General features: G+C 44.8%; 1 protein-coding gene across 4 annotated transcripts in view; it reads right to left on the reverse strand.

The window, feature by feature from the left end:
- The window catches only part of SEMA5A (semaphorin 5A), a 795,598-nt gene that overhangs the window by 635,535 nt on the left and 134,537 nt on the right, over positions 1–25,526 (reverse strand). For 2 of the 4 annotated variants that reach the window (XM_075586192.1, XM_075586193.1), the window contains exon 2: positions 2,926–3,031. The exons of 1 other annotated variant lie outside the window; for it this stretch is intronic. The gene's annotated coding sequence lies outside the window, so the exon portion shown is untranslated. Of the gene's footprint in view, positions 1–2,925; positions 3,032–23,868; positions 23,890–25,526 lie in introns of those variants that run through there. One more of the 4 variants, XM_075586194.1, reaches the window with a different exon arrangement.

Consider the following 25,526-nt stretch of genomic DNA (forward strand, 5'->3'; position numbering starts at 1 on the left):
GCAGGACAGCGATCGCTCATGCTTGGAGAGCTGGTGACATCACCACTCTCCAAGCATGAGCGAGCTCAGCAGCAGCGTGGACCCAGCCTTAGACATGTCTCAAACCCTGCCTTTCACCATTATCCCCAGCATACAGTGCTTCCACTGCAGCAAGGGATTCTGGGAAATGACATACAAATAAGCACACAACGTGTCACCTTTTGTCTGAAAAACCATTGTTACAAGGAGCCCATATAAGCTAATGCTCGCTGTTAACACTGCTTTAAAGCACAGCATGGGAATCAGATGCAAAGCCAGAGAAACCATTCACAGACATGTTTCAACCTTAATGGGTATCATCAGTGTGAAGATGGTTGTACTGCTGGATTTACATTTTCAAGACTGTAGGATTTACCATCACGTTTTAAGTTATGGTGGGTGAAACAGGCAACAAGAAACCTCTACCGTATTGCATATAGCAAATAAAAAGATCACTTGTGAGCACATTCACGTCTTAGCCCTCATACACAGTGGCGCTGAGAGGGTGCGCGCGCTCACGCTGCACACATTGCAACAATGCACGTGGCCTGCGTGAGCGGGCGGGCACGCCTGCTCGGCGCTCAGCCGCTTGCCAAGCAAGCAAAATTGATTTTGCTGCTCGCAATCGTGTCACGTGAGCGGTTCGCCCAATGAAGGCGAACCAGCTCTGTGACGCCGTGGCCCCGCCCACTGACGCACATGCACCTAGCCATCCAGGAATAGCCCGGTAGAGCAGGGCGCAGCGCTGGAGCGCCAGCGCGCCTGTTTCCACCCTGGACAAGGCCTTAGGCAGGTCTTTCACCATTATCCCCAGCATACAGTGCTTCCACTGCAGCAAAGCAGGAAAAATTCAGCTCAGAAGACATAGTAACAAATAAGAATTAGAAGTTAGAACTTGCTTGATCTGGGATGCTTATCATACTTTGGTCAAATATTGGACACTTGATTAACAAAATTCTTAGATTTCAAACAGCCACAAGAAATATATAAAAATTAAAGTGTTAATGCAATTTTATAGAACTTGTTACAGTACATAGGACCATAATTACTAAGTAATGCTATTCCACAACACCCTTTCCGACGCCAGAAGATATCTTACATTCCATTCAAGTGAATGTGCCAGAGGTGTCTTTCGGTTTGTTTTTTGTTATTTCAGACTTTTACATCAAGCTTTGCAACCTGGACATCATGGACATATACTTGTGATCAGAAGCGGAATAGCAACCATTAGCCAAGGACAAACCTAGCCCAAGGAATTTCAAATTATAATTCTGTCTGACTTGCAGTTATCTGTTATTTCAGGTGGCACAATAAAATAGAATGATATATTCCAAAAGTGAATATGTGCAAAGGATAATCCGCCTTTATTTATTGGGTGCATTGTACATATAATTAATGCAGTTCCTAGAAAGGTTCCCCAAATTAGATAAAATAGAAATGCAACAGCATATAATTTTAGTGCTGAATTTTTCCTGCCCACAGCTGCTATGAATAGACTTTTTTGACCACTCAGCTGGAGAGGCTTCCTGATTTATGGTTCTCTTTTTAGGGGCAGCTGTAAATATTGTGTACAGTAATCAAGAATTTGGGTTGCGTAGAAATATGCTTTGATGCAACTAAAATAATATGGTTTACAGTGTATGAATTCTAAGTTTTAATGCAGAATTCAGATTCAGGAATAAGTAATGTGTTGGAATTGTGTTGCTATTGCTTTTGCATGTTTTGTCACATTGTCACACCCCAAATATTATATGCATTTGGTGATCTTGCCACAAAGTATGTATCTTCTGAAGCTCCTTTTAATGGTTAAGCAGATATTATGAATGGCTATACAGAAGATCTCACACCCAGCCAGACCTTGCTGTGCAGAAAAACAGATCAAAGACTATTCCCTGTGTTTGCAAGCTAAATCCAACGCTTGCAAATAAATGCATGGTTGCTAATTCACTGGATGTTCTAAACATCTGGTATTTGGGTTGCTCTCCAAGGACAGGAAAAAGCACCACAGTTAATTTTTTTTTTTTTATTAAATGACCAAATACTATATAGAATAATACTAAATAGAATAATGTACTCATACACACATAATTATACAGTATTTACCTGCATTCAAATAGTTTTCTAGAAACGGTATGACTTTTTCAGACCCATGCACCTTTGCAGTATGATTGTTACTTTAACTCTGAAGGAAAGGTTACAAATGGTTAAGCTTGGTATGTAAGGAACCATACATGCATGGTATGCATGTACCACATAAACAATGACAAAAACGTCCCATAAAATAACCTTGTTTAACAAGAGATGTTTGTATTTGTTGCTTTTATGAAGTATCTTAATGTCATATAACAATAAAAAAAAACTAGAAAAAAATGTACTGTGTTGCAAATGGAAGAGATGTGGCATACTGAACTAAAAGGTACATTATTCATTCCTGCTTCAATAAATTAGGCTATACGCATTTGTACAGTAACATTGATACTATTGAGTTAGTCCTAGAAAATTAGTGACAATTGAAAAGGCTATAGATGTAGCAGGGGTTATTGCACCCAATGGCTTGTTATGGTTGGATATTCTGTGATATTCCTTGTTTTTACTGCCATTGAATCCTATGAGATATTCTGAGTTATAATGTGATATTCTGTGTTGTGAGCGGATTCAATAACCCTTACTACATCTGTATATTTCAGAGGTGTATTTAATCTCAAAGGGTCTGATTTACTAAACCATGGTTGTTGGGTTATTTTTGTACTACTGCCTTTCAATTCAGTGGTAGAAGCACAAGCAACTCAATCTGGTTTAGTAACCTGGCAGTTTCAAACTCCCTTCGACATCCAGTAGATACCCAAATGTCTTCAACAGCGGTCTACTAAAAAGAACATATTTATATAAATCTATTGTGATCCTGACCTGTATGAGCTTGCTCCAGTTATGTTGTGGCCATTTCTAGTTCGCTGCTTGTAGCCAGTTTTAGATCCTGTTCACTTAAGAACGTCTCCAACGCTGTAATGCGAATCTACAAAATAAGAATGTTTACTAAATATTAGAAAGAACAAACAGTTTACAAATACCTGTAAAAAAAACAATCATCTTACATATAACAGTTGTTTACCATGTATGTGAAAGTAGGCAACATATTTTATTAGACAATTAGAAGTTTTGCAAAGTGGCAATTATCAAAGCCAGTGTGCATATGCACAAGGTTATTTGGCATAGCTCTGCAAAATCCACAGAGACTACAGTAAATCAGAGTGAGAATACTAAATCAAATCTGCTTCTCAATGGCTTAGGGGAATATATATTAAATCTGAGTCAGCTCATTCAGCCTTGCTACTGTACAAGCAATTTTTCTCCCCACATTTGAGGCTTTTAAAGTTTACAAGTCATTCGAAAAGTATGGTGTATTATAATTTGCGTATTTTTCTTAATGCTGAATGTTTTGTTGAATTATATTATTAGTAATGTCTCATTACATATTTGTTGCAGACGTAATGTCTCATTTATAGTTTTGTTGCATGCTTTGATACCTTTTCATGTAGAGTATATTTTCATACATTTAATTGTGTGACTAGAGCTTGTGAAATCCCAGTGATCTCTTTTTCTCAGTGACTCATAATAGGATGGGTAGTAATAATAAAAATATAATCCAAAATATAAATTCTGCTTTAACCTGCCTCAATGGAAGAAAATGTAGTACTTTTAGACCTGAACCATCCCGGAAGCCACACTGAGAACACAGACTGGAAGATAACAATTTGGAGAATATAATGGAAAAATGTGTTGCTTATAACTGAAACTCTTCTACAGTATACAGTAGCTTTGTTAAAGTGCAATAATATAACAGTCCACAGTTTATTGAAAAGTCACTGATTTTGTAAACAATATCCCATGATCACAAATACCTAGCAAAATACATTGTCACAAATAAAGTGAAAGATGTATAATTATTACATATGCAAATATTTGACACATTGTATAGTGTGACGATGTACAGCTTTTATATAGCTTTAATGTAAGCTTATAATTTGTTTGTGTGTATGACCTATGGTTGGTGGACGAGGAATGAGATAAAGTAAGTAGACTTTGACCTGGGCACATGTATGGGTTATGCCTGAAAGTGTGCCAAAAAGTGGGTAAACCTCGGAGATTCATGAGGAGTGAAAGCTTCAGCAATCTAAAGAGATAACGCCCTCCACCGCTGTGCAAGAAACCTCTGGAGATCCATGGTGAAAGATTAGCCCTCCATCTGGGCATTAATAGGTTAAATGGGAAAAGGCAGGAGTATTTCTGATACTGGATTAGGAATGTAAAACTCAAAGCAATAGGTGCTCAGTCTGACCAGTTTCTTGATGGTGTGAGGTGGAACTTTATTTCTGGAGGCTAATGAAACTGCGCCAATTCTGAAGGAGTGACTTGAAAACAGGAAAGGGTTAAGGCCAAGATGGAGTAGCAGTTTCCTTACAAAGTAAACAAATGCATTGGTCATCAGTGGTTGATAATTGTCAGGAAGGAGAGGGATATCCCAAATTTTGTGTGTGTGTGTCAGACGGGTCTGGGATGCTTTAACTAGATACCATTGATTGTGCATCAGATAGTTGGAGATGATGACACCTTTTGTTCTGTGATTGGTCTTTGAGTGAAATTAAGTTGTTTTTATACGCAATTGGACTTTACTATATAAACAGTTGACTTAGTAGAGATGGTAAACTCGCCTGGCCTCAGGAATCCATAGAATGCCAAGTAGATGGCTACTGTTATACCCAGGTTCAAGTTGGTTTGAACAGATGTTTAACAAGAAGATTGAATATTTAGCGAAACAGTGGAGCTTCAATAGGAAGGCAATGATTCTAGACTGGTAGAGAGGATTAATGAATGTCCTTTAAAGCTTGATAGATGATTTCACCATACTGGAAGGTCTGTCGGATTGACTGATTGCGAGATGGTGCCTGATGCCTGAGAGGTAAAGTTTGGTAGTACTAGGTGATACAGAAGTTCAAGGCAGCAGCACGACAGGAATGGTGTTCAAATATGCGCAAACTGCACTGTATATTATACCATATGCAGAGTAGAAAAATAAGTACTACCTTTCAGGAGATACAACCTCCCTTAATCAAGTGCATTCAAGAATTACTGTTGGACTGCTACAGTATTTTGAACATCTGCTTCATGAGTATTTGAAAGCAGCTGGTTGCAGGATTCTGTGTTATGTAGAGACTGTACGAGGAGTGAAAACAGTGTGTCTGGCATACACATTCAGTAAGTAAGGAGAGTCAAATCAAATCAAATAAGCTTTATTGGCATGATGAAAGAACATTTCAGTATTGCCAAAGCATGAATAATAGGGGGTAGAGTATGATGATTACACAGTACATGAACAACAGGGTGTAGGGTTAATGGTTACACAGTACATGAACAACGGGGGTAGGGTATAATGGTTACACTGTACATGGGTAACAGTTACACACAGGGATGTGGGTGTTAAATGGGCATCTCTCAGCCTGTGACAGGTGCTGATATAGTGTGTCGCCAGTTCTGAGTGCTGGTTTACACAAATTACTGTGACTACTAGGTGACAGTCTAAGGAACATGAAACAGTAGGTGGAGTAGGCCAAAATGACTTTAATGGAGAATGGATGGTGTGTGGGTCGTAAAGACAGAAGAAATTCTTCAATTTAGACTTTCCCTGTGTTTGGAGCTTAGCTAACAGGTAGATTTTGAAATTTACTGGAACAAGTCTCATGCTGGCTTGTGCAGGCACACTGACACACTGAAGCGGCAACAGATAAAGAGATGAGGAGTAGGAGGATATAAAAGGTGATTGGGGAAGGGGCCTACAACTGCTCCTACAATTACAGGCCATACAGTAGCCATAGAAACATTGATAAAATGTACCGTTACGTTTTAGTCTAAGATGGCTAGGCAGAAAAAAAATCATAATTACACGTCTGGACAGTAAAACTGTACAAATGTGAAATTGAATGTAATGCTGCTATTCTGGTAAAAAGCAATTCAACCATTTTTCTTATATCAGAGTAAAACATGATTCCTAATTTTGTGCCTGTCAGTGCTCAAACCGTATCAGAACAACCAGCATAAAATGCAGCTAAAACTGCAAAATTTCAGAACAATCCAATGTGTAAATAGGCACATTATGAAAAAGTATATTTCAAATAAAAGTAACTTCCTCATTCCCCAGAAGCCTACATAAACTTAACAGATATAATGCTAGTAGCATGCCCCATGAGCATTTCCTGACCTTTTAAAAAATGTTTTTTTAGTGTTAAAAATAATTGTTTTCTTAATCTCTATCGTCTGCAATTACCATAGTAACGTCAGACTACATTGGGCTCTGGGAAGACATCCATCCAGGAGCATACAGGGGGAGATGCCACCTGAGCAGGCAGTGAAGACTTCTGGGTTGGACCGCTGCGGTGCACTCCTTCCCAGCCATCCTCCTCCTTTGCCATGCTTTGTTCCCGCCGCCCAACTCCTACAACTGCCGCACTGCGCCGCTCTGGAGGTCTGCGGTCCTCTTCTCCCACCACCGCTCCCCAGTTTGCGCACTTCACCCGGAAATTTCAATTGTAAACCCGTAGCCCATTAATTGGTTAGCGAAACCTGTAATCTCTGGGGCAAACCCGGACTGGTGGCAACCCTGGTAATATTGTATTGGTTGTTGGCTTACACATTTGCCTGGAATGAAAACAACAAAAGGGAAGAGAAAATATCTAGGTGCAGGTGTCTGGAACATATGTGGGTAATATAGCTAACTTGGCTCCTATGTGATGCCTACTCACAGTGTAGTAGTTCTAGATGAGCAAATTCAAAACTGAGGCAATGTAGTTCTTTGTACAGGGAAACAAGGTAGCTGGTACCTGTAACGGTGAAGGGGTTAACAAGGCTCACTAATAAAGATTCAGCCCCCTTGGTTTCCCCTGATCTGTGTGTTGAGGTCCTAGAGTGTCAGCTCTTGGACCCAGATGTCCTAAATTCATTATTGTGACTGTGTGCAAATTATGCGACATTAAAGATTTCTGTGCATTTTGCCTTTCCTGGGATGCTGGGACCGGGAGATTTCTAGGCTGTAAGTTTAAGAGTGGGTTTGTCAGAGAAAATCTTTACAGAATGTGTCTATGTATCTGGGTTCCAGAGTTCTGGGATACCCCAGGAATTGGATCCGGGAATCGAGTGAGATGCTCGGATGCATCAAAGCACATTGCTCCGTGCAAACTCGGACTCTGAAAGCGCTATTACGACTCACCGCCAGGATTCCTGCTGCAGCATCTTCCTGACAAGGTAACCGGGCATGAAGGGGTTAATGTATACTTGCACTAATCCACGGGGTCCGTAGTAGAAAGAGGGGTTCCTAGTATAAAGAGTGGTACCCAGATACATGCCCAGGTACCCTGCACCTAGTATACGGGTTCAGGGGGCACTTCAGCTAAGTGATAAAGCTCAGAGTGGTTCGTGTGTGTAATTTTTGAAAAGTTATTTTTCTAAAGTGTGCCAAGTATGAGGCTAGTGAGCGTAGGTACTATATACACTCGCTCCATCTGTGACACCAGAACAGAGGCTTATATATTTTACTACACATAAGACAGGACACAGTATATTTTATTAAAGGATTAAATTTAATAGATATATGTACTGGTAACCTGTAAATGAACTGTGGGATTTCCAAGTCATGGATTCCGGGAGACCAGATGGTTACCAAGCTTGGTGCCTATGGGTCTATGCGGAGTCAGGACTTGAAAGCCTCAGGGATGCCAAGGTGTTAGAACAGGAGGGGTACTGCAGTTCTGCTTGAGTACCCACATCCTGGGCTAACATAGGGCTATCCGGCCACCATTTTCCAGAACCCAGACTCTTTGGAGCCTGGACAGTGGGTGGGCACAGTATGCAAAGAGCCAGAGGTGACAGGTTGGCGCATGCCCCTTTACAGACTGAGAAAAGGTGCACGCCCGCCTTTACAATACCGGCAAATCTGTGATTGGCTGGCAGGGAAAATCTCACGCTCTGATAGGCTGTAGATGTTGGTGAAGGAGACACTGAAACCCCTAAGGGGACTTGCAGCCAATCAGGGGCAGAGATTCCAAGCGCCAAACCAACAGTGGCAAATTCAAAGATGCTCTGTACTTTTGAGAACGTAGCGGTCGCGGTTCCAGGACTTTCGTGAGTACCTACTGGTCAAGGAAAAGGGCTCCTACAGAGGTCATTTTTGTGAATTTCATTTGGAGGATAGATTTATTTGTTAGCCCCGTTCCCAGTAAGTGTGTTAAACTTGTAAATTAAGTTACATTGTGTGTATGTCTTTTCCTGAAATAAATTATAATTTATTTTACCTCCTTGCTTTGCTCAATCAATGATCCCGGTATAAAAAGGTGTTAATAAACATGGTCTCCCATGACAGTACCTCAGTAGGAAAGAGAGATACTGTAGGAACCCTTGTTCAGATCAAATAGTTAAAAAAAATTATGTATAAAAAGATAAGACTCATACTCATATGGTGTACGATTTTAAAAGCATATAACACAATAGTTAAGGTTCAGGACATTGTGAGCTATCTCTCTCCGTGTGTGCCACCAGTGGTACAATCACATTTTTAATCATGTAAATATTTGTCACTTTATTCACTTTATATATGTGACGGGGGTCCAGAAGGAGCGCTTATGTATCACCTTGTTTGCTTACATATTGGCCAAAAATATTAAAATTACTTTGGTTATTCCAGAGATAATGACTTTCAAATGATAAAGTGATACTCTATATCAATATCAATACTTAATACACAAATGTATCAGCACATAAATTGTTTACGGATAACATGGTATATGAACGAACATATTCTTGTTATAATTAGAAATACATTAATCTAGCAAGCCCAAAAAACAAATCCACAGTATTCTATATTTATATACTTAATAGTACAAACTGGAGTGATACTGAGAAAGTGACCTCAAATATACAAGAGTAAACAAAAGAAGCCCAATTTACATGTAGCCCCTCTTTCCCCTGTGTCTAGGGTGATTACGTGTGGTGCTTTACCTGATAAGTTCATAGGAGGCCTGATCCCCCACTGCAGGGAGCCTGGGGTGTACCTGATTCTTTCTGGTGACAGCGCCTCCACCTATGAGGGATCCAAGCACAGCTCGATAATCCCTTCACAGGACCCAATACAATGAAACACACACACCAATATATATAAATGGCTTTACTAAACATAACTGATAACCACAGTACTATACAAGCCATGCACGGCCATACCCACACAGTATCCCACTGTCCAATCACCGTGTCCACACCCTGGTTAAGTTCCTCCGCAAAGTACTGAGGTGCCCTGGGCACCGAACAACCCGGTGTCCACAGGAGCCAAACTCACCCCAAAATGTGTGGTAGCACTACCCACAGAATGTGTGTGAATGTTGGTGCACTTGTAGGGCGTGATACCTGCCGGGAGCTCCAGCACCCAGGTACCACCAACTGTTAACAAGACCAGTCTTATCCCACGTCGTCATCGTCAGCAATGGCACCCGCCTCTGTGTGGGGTGGACTCCCGCTGGAGTGTCCCACCTGAAGAGAGTCTCTATCTTGCGGTGGTGGTCTCTTCTCAGACCACAGGCCGCAAGTACTGTACGGCATCTTGGGTGTGTCCCTGACACTATAATGATAATGTGGAAAGAGTCCCTATCTGAGGGGCCTTTCCCTAATGCACCCACAAACTAATGGTGACTCAGGGCCTACCTGGGGCCTAAGGGGGAAAACTAGGCCTAGTCCAGGGAAGCACAGCTCCCTGGACACTACCTGCTCTGTTCTGCTCCCCCTTCCAACTGGCATGGCTCCCTAAGCACACTAAATGTATCCTTTCTTATGCAGGGGAATCGGAGAGCCCTATTAGCTGTGCACATGCGCAGTGGCTCTAATGCGTATGCGCGACCGGCAAGATGGTGGCCCCCGCTGCCAGATGCACTGCGGAGCCATCAGAGCACCGGAGCGCTCCCTACGCTACCCACATCCTTCTGCAGCCTCCGCTGACAGCCGCAGCCTTATCGGAGGTAAGGGGGGTGACAGGGAACCAAAGGGGGACCTGGCTATATCCATAAAAGGAAATAACCCCTGCTGCAGCCATAAGCTTGGGAAGTATATAGTATACAGTAGTTTTAATTGCAGTTTTTTCTTGCACTTTTTTTCACCATTTTGTTTTATTGCACTGTTTAACCAGCAACAGAACATTATTGTAGTTTGAGCGACATGATTTTAATGGAAGATTCTGTCAAAGAAAGATCCACTAAAGAGCACTCAGGGACTCACAAAATGACCAATAATAGTCAAATGCAATTGATCAAAAGTCTTAAAAATACAAAACTTTATTCACTATAATTATTTATATATAGGTATTCCAGTTTTTATTGTTTATGTTTTTCAGGTGTTTCATTTTATTTAAAAAATCTGTGTTTATCAGTGTTAACAATGGAAAATAATTTACACATTTTTTAATTTGGTGCACTTTTTTAAATTTCAATACTTCCTTTGCATCATGTGGCTAGGTTGCTAAAAGAGTTCTAAGCCAATAAAAATGTAATTTCTTCTTTTTTATAGGTTTTAACTTGAAATGAAGTTCAAAATCAAGCGAGTGTTGTTTATTCTGTGTTTTTCAGTTAAAACGTAAAACCGGAATCCCTATTTACACAATACTCAAAAAACCACATACACAGTAGATAAAAAAGAAATCACGACTCCATGTAGTAGATCCTCCCTATAATACGTGTCAAAGAAGTGTAAATAACACTAATAAAGCTGTATCTCTATTAAGGCAGGGAAGGGGAAGCAGGCCCGCCACAGATTTTATGGGTCACAGGACAGACCTTGGCTCCGGGTTGATGAGCAAAGTGGGGAAAATTGGGGGTTCAGGGTATGCTGAAGATTTGTTGAGCTAAATGCTTGTTGAGTGGGGGTGCAGAGCACAGGCACAGCAGCGGAGGGCCCAGATGAGCAGTCGATCATACAGGTATATGCCAGGCAGGCCTCCAGGAGACTTTGGGGCGGGAACTGTTCTCAGCTCTCACCCCCCGTCTGTGGCCGTGAAGGGAGGATAGTGCAGTCTAGCAGCCTAAGGATTTCTGAAATAGTTCTCGCTTAAAATAAGATGTGGATAGTATAAGCACACATACGCACTATGAATATATTATTCCCATTAATTATATTCGAATTACCGTATTTCCCTGATTCTAAGACCCACCTTTTTCACATTTTAACATGTCTGAAATCAGAATGCGTCTTAGAATGGATGTCTTTGAAAAAAACGTGGCTGCAAGGGGGTACTGCTGGAGTACTGGCCGGGTGGGAAACCGGAATCACCACAAAAGGGAGAGCTGATGGTTTACCTGCAGCTGGTGGAGGGACCTGGTGGTGATGGGGGGAAGCAGGGGAAGGTTGCAGAAGTAATACCTTGATAAAGGGCTCTATAGTCCGAAACACGTTGGTGTATTGCTTGCTGTCATGATCCATTAAAATAGCCTTATTTTTTATTGTGGGAACACACTCGTGTTGTTTTTTGCTGCCCTACTAGCATTGGATGTAGTGCTTCGTTTTTTCTTTCTCTTCTGGCTTACTCTACAGACGGATGCACACCTATACCCCTGGACCATTGGATTCAAGGACTCACTACCATCTGGAGACATACCTCTAATGTGAGTTAATTTCTATGTTCCATACTCCCTTATTTGGATGCTGATCAATTATCATTTATTGTTCCCTTTGAATTGGATGTTACACTAGTACTGGTCACCGGCAGGTGGTTAATATATTATCCTTACTGCGTTGCTACGTGGGATTTTAAAACACCAGTCATACATCGTTTTGGGACAATTATTTTTCAGCACAAGCATTATTCATTGGAGGGGTATCCATATAAGACTTTTCCGTTTTATCATTCAACAGTGCTGTTTTCTTTGTTTTAGAGCCCCATACAACATTTGTTCATAGTGGTGAGTAGTAGGTTGCTGAGGTTGCTTTTTTTTACCGAAAATTATTATTAAATCAATGGTGTGTCTTACAATTAATGGTGCCTTACAATCGAGGAAATACCGTACTTGCTTTTCAAGAGTTATTTTTGCATATAGCTAGCATCATAAATATTGAATAAAATCAGCAATAAAATCAGCAAAAATAACACCCGTTTTTGGTTAGCATAGAATTATTTTCACTGATTTAACGCTGCTTAGTGAATCTGGTGCGCTAATGAAAAACTCTTACTGTAGGGCTTACATAACTTACATCATAAGGTCAATTAACATAAGTAACAGGTCCTGAAAGCAACATTAAAATTAAAACAGTAATTTTCCTTCTGAAAAACAGGGACAATATTCTTTAAATTATTATTGGAGATGGGTTGGGGGGGGGGTTTAAATGCGATTCTGATTTTGCAGCAGTGAGATTTTGATATATAGACTAGTAAAATTCCCGTTTACATCCATACACATCCTTAATTACAGATAAAGCAGACATTACCCCGTTAACGCAAGTTAAGTCAGAAATTATGCGTTAAATAACACCTGTGTTATCTCCTTAATCGTTGTTTTCTATGTCACTACTGTTAAATAACGTGCAGTTGTAAGGCAATGCATTGTGTTAACAGGTGCAGTAACGTCTGCTACTGTACATCTGCAATTACATCACCAACTGATTTGGCATATAATTCTGCTACAATCATTCCTTCTTATGTTAATTCATAGAAAAATAAATTGTATTTTTTTCCCCAATATCCTCAAAATGGAGCTATAACTCCATGTAAGGAATGTAGCACTAAAAAAAGCACATTTGGTGGTAGTTAGATTGCATTATACACTTCACAACGTGAAGCACAGAAACCTTTCTCTAGATTAGAAGATGCATTGAATGTGTTAGAATAATAGATAGCTTCATACTTTTCTTCTCAACCAGCTTCATCTAAATGTATTCAAGATCATGAAGCATGAATCACAATGGTGTAAATTAAACTGAAAAAGAGTGATCTTAGGAAACCTGAGTAGTTATTCTGTCCCATTGTTCAGAAAGAACTGCACAGCAGGTCTAATAAGTGGAAGTGTGGATTTCTGGATTCACATTCATGACTGCTTCTACATATCTTTGCATCTCTTTAAATTAAATTTTGTAGTTGTACTTTTCAGTTAGCTAAATGAAATAGTTGTAGCTTGAACACTGACTAAAATTATTGTATTATGTCCTTTCCCTAACAGTTTGTATTCTTCATAGAATTACAATTGTTCAGGCCATTATGGTAAATCCAAAAAATAACACATTAACTGAATCCAGTGGTTGGCTGAGTATTCAATATTAAACTAAGCTATCACACATTATCCCATCATGGTTTATAATTTAGTTATTCATTTGATCATTATATACACCATTAAATTAACAGTAACAAAGGTATAAATCAAGTTAAAAGTGACAATACTGGAACTAGTATTGCTTCGCCGCTTTTTGTTATATTTGTGTGTGTGTATTTGTATATATATATATATATATATATATATATATATATATATATATATATACAGTGTTCGACAATCCTTTACATTTACACGCCCGGGGCGTGTGGATTTAACCCCCGGGCGAGTAAATATTGGCCCAAGTAGCACACGTTTTTTTTTTAATTTCTCCTGCTCGCGGTAAAATTTTCCCTGTTCGCGCTGAAAAAACAAAACAAAAAAAACTCCCCCTACCTGACAGCTGATTGGCGCGCGCTCCTGCTCCTGTCGCGCGCTCCTGCTCCTGTCCCCTTCTCCTGTCCCCTTCCCCTCGATCCACCGATCGCTGCCCGGGGCGGGACGTCCCCACAGCTGCAGCCCGGATGGTGTGCGGGGGGGGCCTCGGCCCTCACCCCTCACCACGTGCCTCCCATGCGCCAGCTAGCTTCATGACGGCGCAGCCGCATGAGGTGGGGGGGGTGTCGGCCTGCCCCCCCCTCCCCACGAGCTTCATGCCGCCGCGTGCTGGGGGAAGAAGCAGTCTGCAAAGCTGCTTGGCCGCGCACTGTGACGGTCACGGCGGGGCTGACTGTCCCCTGGGGCGCCCGCTGGGGGATACCTCGCCACGTGCCTCCCACCCACCCTGCTGATTGGGGGGGGAGGATGTCGGCCTGCCCCCCCCCACCACGAGCGGGAGATGGGCGCGGGTGGGTGGAGGAGGAGCGTGCATCTGGTCGCGGCCTTTCCTCCCCTGTGTGTGTGTGTGTGTATGTGTGTGTGGGAGAATGTGTGTGTGTGAGTGTGGGAGAATGTGTGGGAGTATGTGTGTGTGTGTGGGAGAATGTGTGTGTGTGTGGGAGAGTGTGTGTGTGTGTGTGTGTGGGAGAATGTGTATGTGTGTGTGTGTGGGAGAATGTGTATGTGTGTGTGTGTGTGGGAGAATGTGTGTGTGTGTATGTGTGTGAATGAATGTGTATGTGTGTATGAGAGTATGTGTATGTGTGTGACACCAGAGCGCCCCCCCCAATCAGTAACCTCCCCCCCCCAATCAGTAACCTCTCCCCCCCAATCAGTAACCTCTCCCCCCCAATCAGTAACCTCTCCCCCCCAATCAGTAACCTCTCCCCCAATCAGTAACCTCTCCCCCCCAATCAGTAACCTCTCCCCCCTAATCAGTAACCTCTCCCCCCCAATCAGTAACCTCTCCCCCCCAATCAGTAACCTCTCCCCCCAGTCAGTCACCCTCCCCCCTGTCAGTCACCCCCCCCAATCAGTCACCCCCCCAATCAGTCATCCCCCCAGTCAGTCACCCCCCCCAGTCAGTCATCACCCACACACTCTGTGTATCACCCACACACTCTGTGTATCGCCCACACACTCTGTGTATCGCCCACACACTCTGTGTATCGTCCACACACACTGTGTATCGCCCACACACTCTGTGTATCGCCCAAACACTCTGTGTATCACCCACACACTCTGTGTATCGCCCACACACTCTGTGTATCGCCCACACACTCTGTGTATCGCCCACACACACTCTCTCTCTCTCCCACACACTCTCTCTCTCTCGCCCACACACTCTCTCTCTCTCGCCCACACACTCACTCTTTCTCGCCCACACACTCTCTCTCTCTCGCCCACACACTCTCTCTCTCTCTCGCCCACACACTCTCTCTCTCCCTCGCCCACACATTCTCTCTCTCTCGCCCACACACTCTCTCTCTCTCGCCCACACACTCTCTCTCTCTCGCCCACACACTCTCTCTCTCGCCCACACTCTCTCTCTTTCGCCCACACTCTCTCTCTCTCCCCCACACTCTCTCTCTCTCCCACACTCTCTCTCTCTCCCCCACACTCTCTCTCTCTCCCCCACACTCTCTCTCTCCCCCACACTCTCTCTCTCTCCCCCACACTCTCTCTCCCCCACACTCTCTCTCCCCCACACTCTCTCTCTCTCTCCCCCACTCTCTCTCTCTCTCTCCCCCAAACTCTCTCTCCCCCACACTCTCTCTCCCCCACACTCTCTCTCTCTCCCACTATCTCTCTCTCTCCCCCACTCTCTCTCTCTCCCCCACACTCTCTCTCTCCCCCACACTCTCTCTCTCTCCCACACTCTCTCTCTCCCCCACACTCTCTCTCTCTCTCCCCCCCACACTCTCTCTCTTTCCCTCTCCCCCACACTCTCTCTCTCTCCCACTCTCTCTCTCTCTTTCCCTCTCCCCCACTCTCTCTCTCTCTCTCTCTCTCTCTCTCTCTCTCTCTCTCTCTCTCTCTCTCTCTCTCTCTCCCACACTCTCTCTCTCTCTCCCACACTCTTTCTCTTTCTCTCTCCCCCACACTCTCACTCTCTCTCTCCCCCACACTCTCTCTCTCTCCCCCACACTCTCTCTCTCTCCCACACTCTCTCTCTCCCCCACACTCTCTCTCCCCCCCACACTCTCTCTCTTTCCCTCTCCCCCACACTCTCTCTCTCTCTCCCACACTCTCTCTCTCTCTCCCACACTCTCTCTCTCCCCCTCTCTCTCTCTCCCCCACACTGTCTCTCTCTCCCCCATACACTCTCTCTCTCCCCCACTCTCTCTCTCTCTCTCCCCCCCACACTCTCTCTCTCTCCCCCCCACACTCATTCTCTCTCCCCCCACACTCTCTTTCTCCCTCCCCCCACACTCTCTCTCTCTCTCCCCCCACACTCTCTCTCTCTCCCCCCACACTCTCTCTCTCTCCCCCCACACTTTCTCTCTCCCCCACACTCTCTCTCTCCCCCACACTCTCTTTCTCCCCCACTCTCTCTCTCCCCCCCACACTCTCTCTCTCCCCCACTCTCTCTCTCCCCCACATTATCTCTCTCTCTCCCCTACACTCTCTCTCTCTCTCTCCCCCACGCTCTCTCTCTCCCCCACACTCTGGATCTCTTATTTACCCTATATATCTTACTTGCCCTATACTTCACCGAAATAACCTATACCGCTTTCTTCCAGATCTGACTCAAGCTTCACACGGAAGACATCGGAACCCCCCCCTAACCCAGAAGAGAGGTAGGGAACACATCCCCTCCAATGTATAACATTGCGGGAATGAGGGTACCTGGACATTGAGGGACTGCGGATCAGGTAACATCCCAGGCGGGATTGCTGCTTTAGATATTGTGAAAAGGGGACGTCCAGACACTGGTTAAGGGGTCCAGGAAACTAGTTATTCACATCTGGCTTTTATTTCTAGATCCGACATTTATACACACACACACGTAACAAGGACTAATTGTAATATAATGTAATACAATAAATACATTTATGTCAAAAACGAATGTTGTTCTAAGAATTTATTAAATGTATTTTATTTATATATTTTATTTTAAAGTGGGGTTGGGGGCGGGACTAGGGTTGGGGGCGGGACTAGGGGCAGGGGCGGGACTAGGTGGCAAGTAGATTTTTTGGTTGGGCGAGTAGATTTTTGGGTGATTTGTCGAACACTGTATATATATATATATATATATATATATATGTGTGTGTAGTGTATTAGGCATAGGGTTGCCAGGTGTCCGGTATTGAACTGGACTGTCCTGTATTTGGATACTCTGTCCAGTAAAAAATGAGAGGTGCTGTAATACTGGACATGTATGTGTCCGGTATTTTCCTCCCTGGACATAATGACGAACCTTTCACCATTGAGTCCAGTATTTTTGGAGAAGCCACCTGGCAACCCTAATTAGGCCCTCCAGGACTTGTTGAAAAAGTGAAAAATATTTATTACAAAATGGCAACATTTTGGCTCTCTAAGGAGACCTAGGGTTGCTGCTTTTAGCCTGCATTCATTGCATATCACTCACAACACTGGAGAAGGAGGCGGTTAGCTGATCCTGACGAGTTTCTTGCAGGTGGAACCTACTTTCAGCTGCTGTGGATTGCCAGAGGACTCAATTCGGAGGGAGGCAGAGCCAACAGAGTTCCCCAAGAAATGCACACAACGTCAGATCGCGATAGGAAGCCTGCCATTTTCTGTGAATGGCTGGTACTACTTAATAGATGAAAATAGGGGGAGCTGAGGTGGAAAACAGGATAAAGAGAGCCTGTAGGTAGATAGAGATACTATAGAGAGAAACCTCGCTCTTAAAACCCCTAGTTCACTACCTAGGACACTCTCCAATAACATCTTCACTACATAAAATCAACAATTGCTGAATCCATTCATCTACCTTACACGTCATATGTATACTATATGCAGCAAGTACTTAGGTCAGAAGAGGATGCAGTACCTATGCATCACCACTAACCGGCATTAGGCGTCTCACGATCGCTATGGTAACCACCGGGCATAAATAAGCGAGTGGGAACGCAGTAACGCCCACCCCGGATGAAGTCACAGGAAGTGACGAAACATGCGGCATGTCGGGTCTTTTGCCGACTAGTAACTAACTCTACCAGCTACCTCCAGCAGCTCATATAGAGCATAGCTCTTTTAAACAGCACTATCTATTTGTTACACCCATTTAAAGAGGTGTCAGTACTGCCACAGGGCAGCACTTGCTTTGGATAATACTTTATTTTGTCAGCATCCATGGGAGATATGTATGCAGTCAATTAGACCTTACCATGAACGATATACTATACTCTGAATAATACCACGGATACTAGAGCTTCGGACAGGGATACAAGGACCGGAAGTAAAACGGACATCATTTGTTATATACTATATCGAATAGATTAGTACATAGGAGCTACAGGAGACGCATGGTAGAGACCGAATAGACCTAAGATGTCTATTTTTATTTGAGTATATAGAATTACACTGTATACTGTTTTAATTACACGATGACATATTAAAACGAAATAAAAGTAACATTATTTACTACATTCACCCCTGACCGTATATAACATAAAGGTCTGCAGTGCGCCTGAAAAAGGGACTCTTTAGTGTATTTTCTCTGATACGCATCTCTAGCTATATATGAACCCATTAGGATTTTCACATATTTCACACAAAAAATGTTATTAGATCTTAATCTAAGTCCTAATAATAGCAAAAGATAACCTGATCAAAAAAATTACCCAAAAACCATGATACCTTTTTCAACATTTATTTATCCACAAATTATTCAACATTCAATATCAATGTGTGAAAAAGTATGTGAACCTTTAGATTCAGTACTTGGTGGCACTCCCTTGAGCAGCAATAACTTCAACTAAGTATTTCCTGCAACTGCTGGTCAATCTATCACATCATTTTTGAGGACTTTGACTACGGCCACTCTAAAATGTGGAATTTCTTCTTCTTCAGCCATTCTTTTGAAGATCTGCTTGTATGTTTAGGATCATTGTCTTGCTGTATGATCCACTTTCGATTCAGCTTCAGTTCATGGACGAATAACCTGACATTCTCTTCTAAAATCTTCTGATACAATGCAGAAGTAAACATTGTTTCAATGATGGCAACCTGTCCAGGTTCTGAGGCAGAAAAGCAGCCCCAAACCATCTCACTCCCACCACCATGCTTGACGGTTGGGATGAGGATCTTCTGTTCGAATGCAGTGTTTGGTTTTCGCCAAACATATTGTTTCTCATTGAGGCCAAAAAGTTCTACCTTTGACTCGTCTCCCCAGATAATATTGTTCCAGAAGTCTTGTGGATCATCTATGTGCTCTTTGGTGAACTTCAGACGGGCAGCAATATTCTTTTTAGAAAGCAGTGGTTTCCTCCTGGTTATCCTTTCATAAACACTATTCTTATTCAGTCATTTTCTGATAGTTGAGTCATAAAAACTCACATTAATCCAGGTGAAAGTGGCCTGATGATCCTTGGATGTTACTCTTGAGTTCTTTGTGACTTCCTGTAATGCCGCCACCCACGACGCCCGCTTCTGCTCTTACCTCTGCCGTCGGGGCGCACGGCGTCCGGTCCCGTGGCCTCTTCTCTCTCCCTGCAGGTCCTGCTGCACATGCGCGCAGCCGGGGCAGACCCCCGCGCGCGTCTACAGTTCCGGCTTTCCTTCCCGGCAGACTCAATCCGCCCCTTCCGTCGCGCGTGTCGCACACGCGCCACTATGTCCATCTCCAGTGCCACCAATGTACAGGTTCCTCCCACACCTGCCCTGCATCCTGCCTCAGCCTATCAGCGCTCTACCTTCATCTGACATCATCGCTGGGGGGTTCTTATTGGCTCCTATTAGTATATAGTGCTAACAGCCCTGAGTTGATTGCTGAGCATAGTCAGTCTCTGGTTGTGCTTGCTACAAGCTACTTCGCAGTCTGCTCTTGTCTTCCGTTACAGACCCTTGCTTGAATCTGGACTCCCGACCTATTGGCACCCTCGAACCCCGGCTCGCCCTACGGACTTCTACCTTCTCCTCTCCTCGACTTTGGCTTTGGACTCCGACTACTCTTGATCTCTCCGATCCCGAATCTGGCAAGTACCTCTATGATTCTACACTCTCCTGCCCCGAACCAGGCTATCCACACTACTCTGCTTACCGGACCCACTCACGCGGCTGTAGGGCGGTGGTTTTCCTGTATCCCCACCTCGGCCTCGCGGTCCAGTCCGGTTTGTGGTGAGCACTCCTATAGTCCCGTGACACTTCCTGGATGATTTGTTGGTTTGTTCTTGGAGAGATTTTGTTAGGACTACCACCCTTGGGTAGAGTGACTGTGGTCTTGAACTTTCTCCATTTGTATCTGTCTGATAGATCTACCTGTTTATTTAAATACCTGATTATAATTATCCCCTTTAATTTAGCTGATGAAACCAGGGTTTCACTTACTTTTGCACATACCTTGACTTAATTACTCATTGTTTGTCTAATTCATACATCATTTTGTTTCAAAATACATGGAATTGGTTAATATAAACCCTATTGGATATTTAAGAAAAGGCTACTTTTGATTCAATTATCATTGGTGTTCACAAACGTTTTCTCGCCACTGTATATATTATACACAAGAGTGACCTGCTGAAAGTTAACTACGTAAGAAGGTGCCAAAGAAAACACTGAGTAAGCTCCAGGTAATAGAGCTAGTGACAGTGCTCTGGGGTAAAGGATATATACACAAAAATTAGAAAAAGGACCCAAAATGAGCCCTCCAGCAAACCAAAAATATAATTTATACTCAATTACAAAAGAGTTAAAATCATTAAAAAACACACACAATCCATACTTCCCCGCTAGATGGAAATAGGCATCAAGGACTATCTGAACCTAATACCCTAATGAGGGAATAGATAAAAGTCTCCAGTATAAAAAAAGTAAGCTGGTAGAAAAAAACCTATATCTATCAGGGAGACATTGTAACATTGCTGACTGCAAAATAGGATATGGACCCAACATAGTGGGAGGATTGGACATCGGCTCCGCCCTCGTAAGGCATCCCATTACGCGTTGGGTGATGCCCGACGCATTACTCCTACCAGGACCGGACCTAAACTCCGCCCCCGCGCTGCGTCCCATGACACAACAGAGGACGTCACTCTTACCACTTCATTTCGGCACCACAATACCAGGGGCACTCGAGTGGTTAATGCTGCCAATTGCTCCACAGCTGTGATACACCCTGCCCCTGAATATCAGTGGACAGTCTACATCTAATTATGCATGACTCACAGCCTGGAGGAGCCTTTTCATGGCTTCCTGCTCCTTATATGCTCAGCCACCCATGAGGCAAATTGGCTGAGCATAAACCTCTTTTATGTTTCAAGTGCTTGCCACTAGCAGCCTGCTTCCCTGCTATTTGCTCTTGTATTCTGCCTTGTTTACCTGTTTCCTCAGACCTCAGCTTGTACCCAGACTTCTACCTTCTCTGACCCCTGGACCTTGGCTACACACATGACCATTCTAACCTCTCTACTCCTGGACCCCGGCTACGCACAACGACCATCCGATTCTTCAATCTACGACTACCATGACTAATCTGACTTCTCCTAACCTGACCCAGCTACATGACTACGACTCTGCAATCCAGATGTGGTTGCACGGTTGTTGGTTGGTGTACTCTAACATCCCCACCTCAGCCCTGCAGTCCCATCCTGTTTGTAGTGAGCACTTGTTACACATAGCCAGGTGAGTGGCATAGGCTCCCAGGAGGTTTGCTACCTCTGTGGGTCCACTGTGTGGCCCGTGCAACGTGTAACATTGCTGACTGCAAAACAGGATACCGACCCACCGGGCAGAGGTAGAGAGTTGTATATTGACTTTGGCCTGGGATCAGGGGCCTGGGAAGCAGGGGTAGTCAGGTCCTGTTTCAGGGTCGATGCAGGCAGCAGGCAGCAGGCAGGGGTAGACAGGTCCAAGCAGAAGTTCAAACAAAGGCAGGCAATCGCAGGAGCAAAAGCAGAGCTCAAGCAGGAACAAGTAACAGAGTACTTTGCATGAACAAAGACAGAGAGCAACTTCCTGCTATTAAAAGGCCAGAATCAACTGCAGGCAATAGAGGCTCTGAGAAATGTTGACTTCCTGTCGGCATCTATCTTACGTGAGACAAAATATGACATGCTCAATTGGCCATCTTGGTATCCAGACAGATCCCTTATAGTATCCCCCCCTCCTCAGGGGCGATCATGTCCTGGTTTATCTGGATGACGATGGTGGAAAGCCTTGACCTGGGTTGGGGCATGAAGATCCTGAGTCTTTATCCAACTCCTCTCCTCAGGACCATACCCTTTCACTCTCCCCCCCCTGAAACTCACATCACTCTCCCCCCCCCCCTGAAACTAACATCACTCTCCCCCCTCCATGAAACTCACATCACTCCCCCCCCTTAAACTCACATCACTCTCCCCCCCTGAAACTCACATCACTCTCCCCCCCTAAAACTCACATCACTCTCCCCCCTCCATGAAACTCACATCACTCTCCCCCCCTGAAACTCACATCACTCCCCCATCCTGAAACTCACATCACTCCCCCATCCTGAAACTCACATCCCTCCCCCCCCTTGAAACTCACATCACTCCCCCCTGCAACTCACATCACTCTCCCCCCCTCTGCAACTCACATCACTCTCCCCCCATGCAACTCACATCACTCTCCCCCCCTGCAACTCACATCACTCTCCCCCCCTGCCACTCACATCACTCTCCCCCCCCCGCAACCCACATCACTCTCCCACCCCCTGCAACTCACATCACTCTCCACCCCTGCAACTCACATCACTCTCCCCCCCCTGCAACTCACATCACTCTTCCCCCTGCAACTCACATCACTGTCGTCCCCCCTGCAACTCACATCCCTCTCCCCCCACCCCCCTGCAACTCACACCACTCTCCCCCCTCCCAAGGAAAACATAGTCAGGCCTCACAGCCCATAGCAGCAGCCCCCCAGCCCATTTCAGCAGTCCCCCCCAGCCCCTTCCATTTCAGCAGCCCCCCACCCCCCTCCCATGTCAGCAGCCCCCCACCCCCTCCCATGTCAGCAGCCCCCCCAGCCCATTCCATGTCAGCAGCCCCCCACCCCCCTCCCATGTTAGCAGCCCCCCCAGCCCATTCCATGTCAGCAGCCCCCCACCCCCAACCATGTCAGCAGCCCCCCACCCATGTCAGCAGCCCCCCACCCCCCTCCCATGTCAGCAGCCCCCCTCCCATGTCAGCAGCCCCCCACACATGTAAGCAGCCCCCACCCATGTCAGCAGCCCCCCTCCCATGTCAGCAGCCCCCCACCCATGTCAGCAGCCCCCCACCCATGTCAGCAGCCCCCCACCCCCCTCCCATGTCAGCAGCCCCCCACCCATGTCAGCAGCCCCCCTCCCATGTCAGCAGCCCCCCTCCCATGTCAGCAGCCCCCCTCCCATGTCAGCAGCCTCCCTCCCATTTCAGCACCCCCACAGCCCCCCTCTCATGTCAGCAGCCCTGCAGAACCCCCTCACATGTCAGCAGCCCCGCAGCCCCCTCCCATATCAGCAGCCCCGCAGCCCCCCTCCCATGTCAGCAGCCCCTGCTTACCTGCGGCGGCAGGGAAGAGCGCTCTAGCAGCAGACCCGGAAGATCCACGTCGCGCTACACTGCTAGAGCGCGTCCCCATGCTGGAGGAGGGAGGAGGTTAGGTGGTTAGGTGAGAGCGCGCAGTCCCGCACACAGACACTGCTGGAGCGCGCTCCTACTGGAACGCGTCCTTTCCCTACGAGAGAAGGGGGGGTAAATAAGGGGGTGTAAAGAAGGGGGGTTGAACGGGGTCCATCGCGGGCCGCACGGTGTGCCCCGGCGGGCCGCATGGGCCCGCGGGCCGTATGTTGTGCAGCCCTGCCCTAGAACAACATCGATGGTAGGATAATGGATAACGTCCAGCTGGAATTATTTGTGGTGCAGAACACTGATCGTGGCTTTGAGTTGAGTTGTCTCTTGCGAAACTACCCCAAATCCAAACGGTCTACCAACAATGGAGAAGATACCCAAAGGCACATCCTTACTTTGGAGAGGAATCTTGAGTCACTGAGCGAAGGCTCTATCCACAAATATACCGGTGGCTCCAGAGTCCATGAAGTCCTAGGTTATAACAGAATGATCCTGCCAAGATAGACAAATGGGAATGATCAGGCAACTGGGAGATGGGGAGAGGGTGCAGATGCCCCAAGGAAACTCCCCTATTTGCACTGGGCACTGGCATTTTCCCAATTTATTATTTATTTATTTATAAAATATTTTACCAGGAAGTAATACATTGAGAGTTACCTCTCGTTTTCAAGTATGTCCTGGGCACAGAGTAAGACAAATAATACATGGTTACAAGTACAGTTACATAAATGAACAAGGTATACATTATATACAAGACATTGCATGCACAGTTAAAGAAAATATATATTATGAGCGTATGAAACAGTTACAGACCAGATTAAAGTGTGAGACAGCCTTAGATTTGAAAGAACTTAAGCTAGTGGTGGATATGAGAGTCTCTGGTAGGTTGTTCCAGTTTTGGGGTGCACGGAAGGAGAAGGAGGAACGTCCGGATACTTTGTTGAGCCTTGGGACCATGAATAGTCTTTTTGAGTCTGATCTCAGGTGATAGGTGCTGCATGTGGTAGGGGTGAGGAGCTTGTTCAGGTAGCTGGGTAGCTTGCCCAGAAAGTATTTGAGGGTGAGACAGGAAAGGTGAACTTTGCGCCTAGACTCTAGTGATGACCAATCTAGTTCTTTGAGCATTTCGCAGTGATGTGTGTTGTAGTTGCATTGGAGAACAAAACGACAAATTGAATTGTAGAGGGTGTCAAGTTTGCTAAGGTGGGTTTGAGGAGCCGAGCCATATACTATGTCTCCATAGTCAATAATTGGCATTAGCATCTGCTGTGCAATACGCTTTCTGTCCAGGAGACTTGGGAGGATTTGTTCCTGTAAAGTACCCCTAGTTTGGCATAGGTCTTGGTTGTCAGGGTATCAATGTGCATCCCGAATATTAAGTGGGAGTCAAACCATAAGCCCAGGTATTTAAAACTAGTGACAGGTGTTAGGGTGGTGTTAGCATTCGTTCTAATCAGGAGCTCAGTCACTGGAAGCTTTATAAATTTAGTTTTGGTCCCAAATACCATTGTTACAGTCTTGTCAGTGTTTAAAAACAGTTTGATTTGGGAAATCCAGTTTTCGAGTCTCAATAAGTCAGACTGAAGTATGTGTTGAAGGTCAGAGAGGCTATGGCTGTGTGCATATAGGATTGTGTCATCTGCATACATGTGTATTGAGGCTTCCTTACAAGCTGTGGGAAGATCATTAATGAACACTGAGAAGAGTAGGGGGCCCCGAACAGAGCCTTGCGGGACACCCCTGGTGATATCCAGGGGTTTGGAGTTAGAGCCTGAGATGGACACATGTTGGGATCTTCCTGATAGGTAGGACTGAAACCAGTTTAAAGCATGTTTCCCTATTCCAGAGCTCTGGAGTTTGTTAAGCAGGATAACATGATCAACTGTGTCAAAAGCCTTTGCAAAATCTAGGAATACTGCACCAGTGAGTTGTCCCCGTTCCATTCCACACTGGATTTCATTGCAAACTTTTAGCAGGGTAGTTACGGTGGAGTGTTTGGGACGAAACCCAGACTGGAATTGGCTAGGGAAATTTGTCTTGGTGAAGAAATCGC

This window comes from Ascaphus truei, chromosome 2 (genome assembly GCF_040206685.1).
Source record: "Ascaphus truei isolate aAscTru1 chromosome 2, aAscTru1.hap1, whole genome shotgun sequence".
Lineage (NCBI taxonomy): Eukaryota > Metazoa > Chordata > Amphibia > Anura > Ascaphidae > Ascaphus > Ascaphus truei.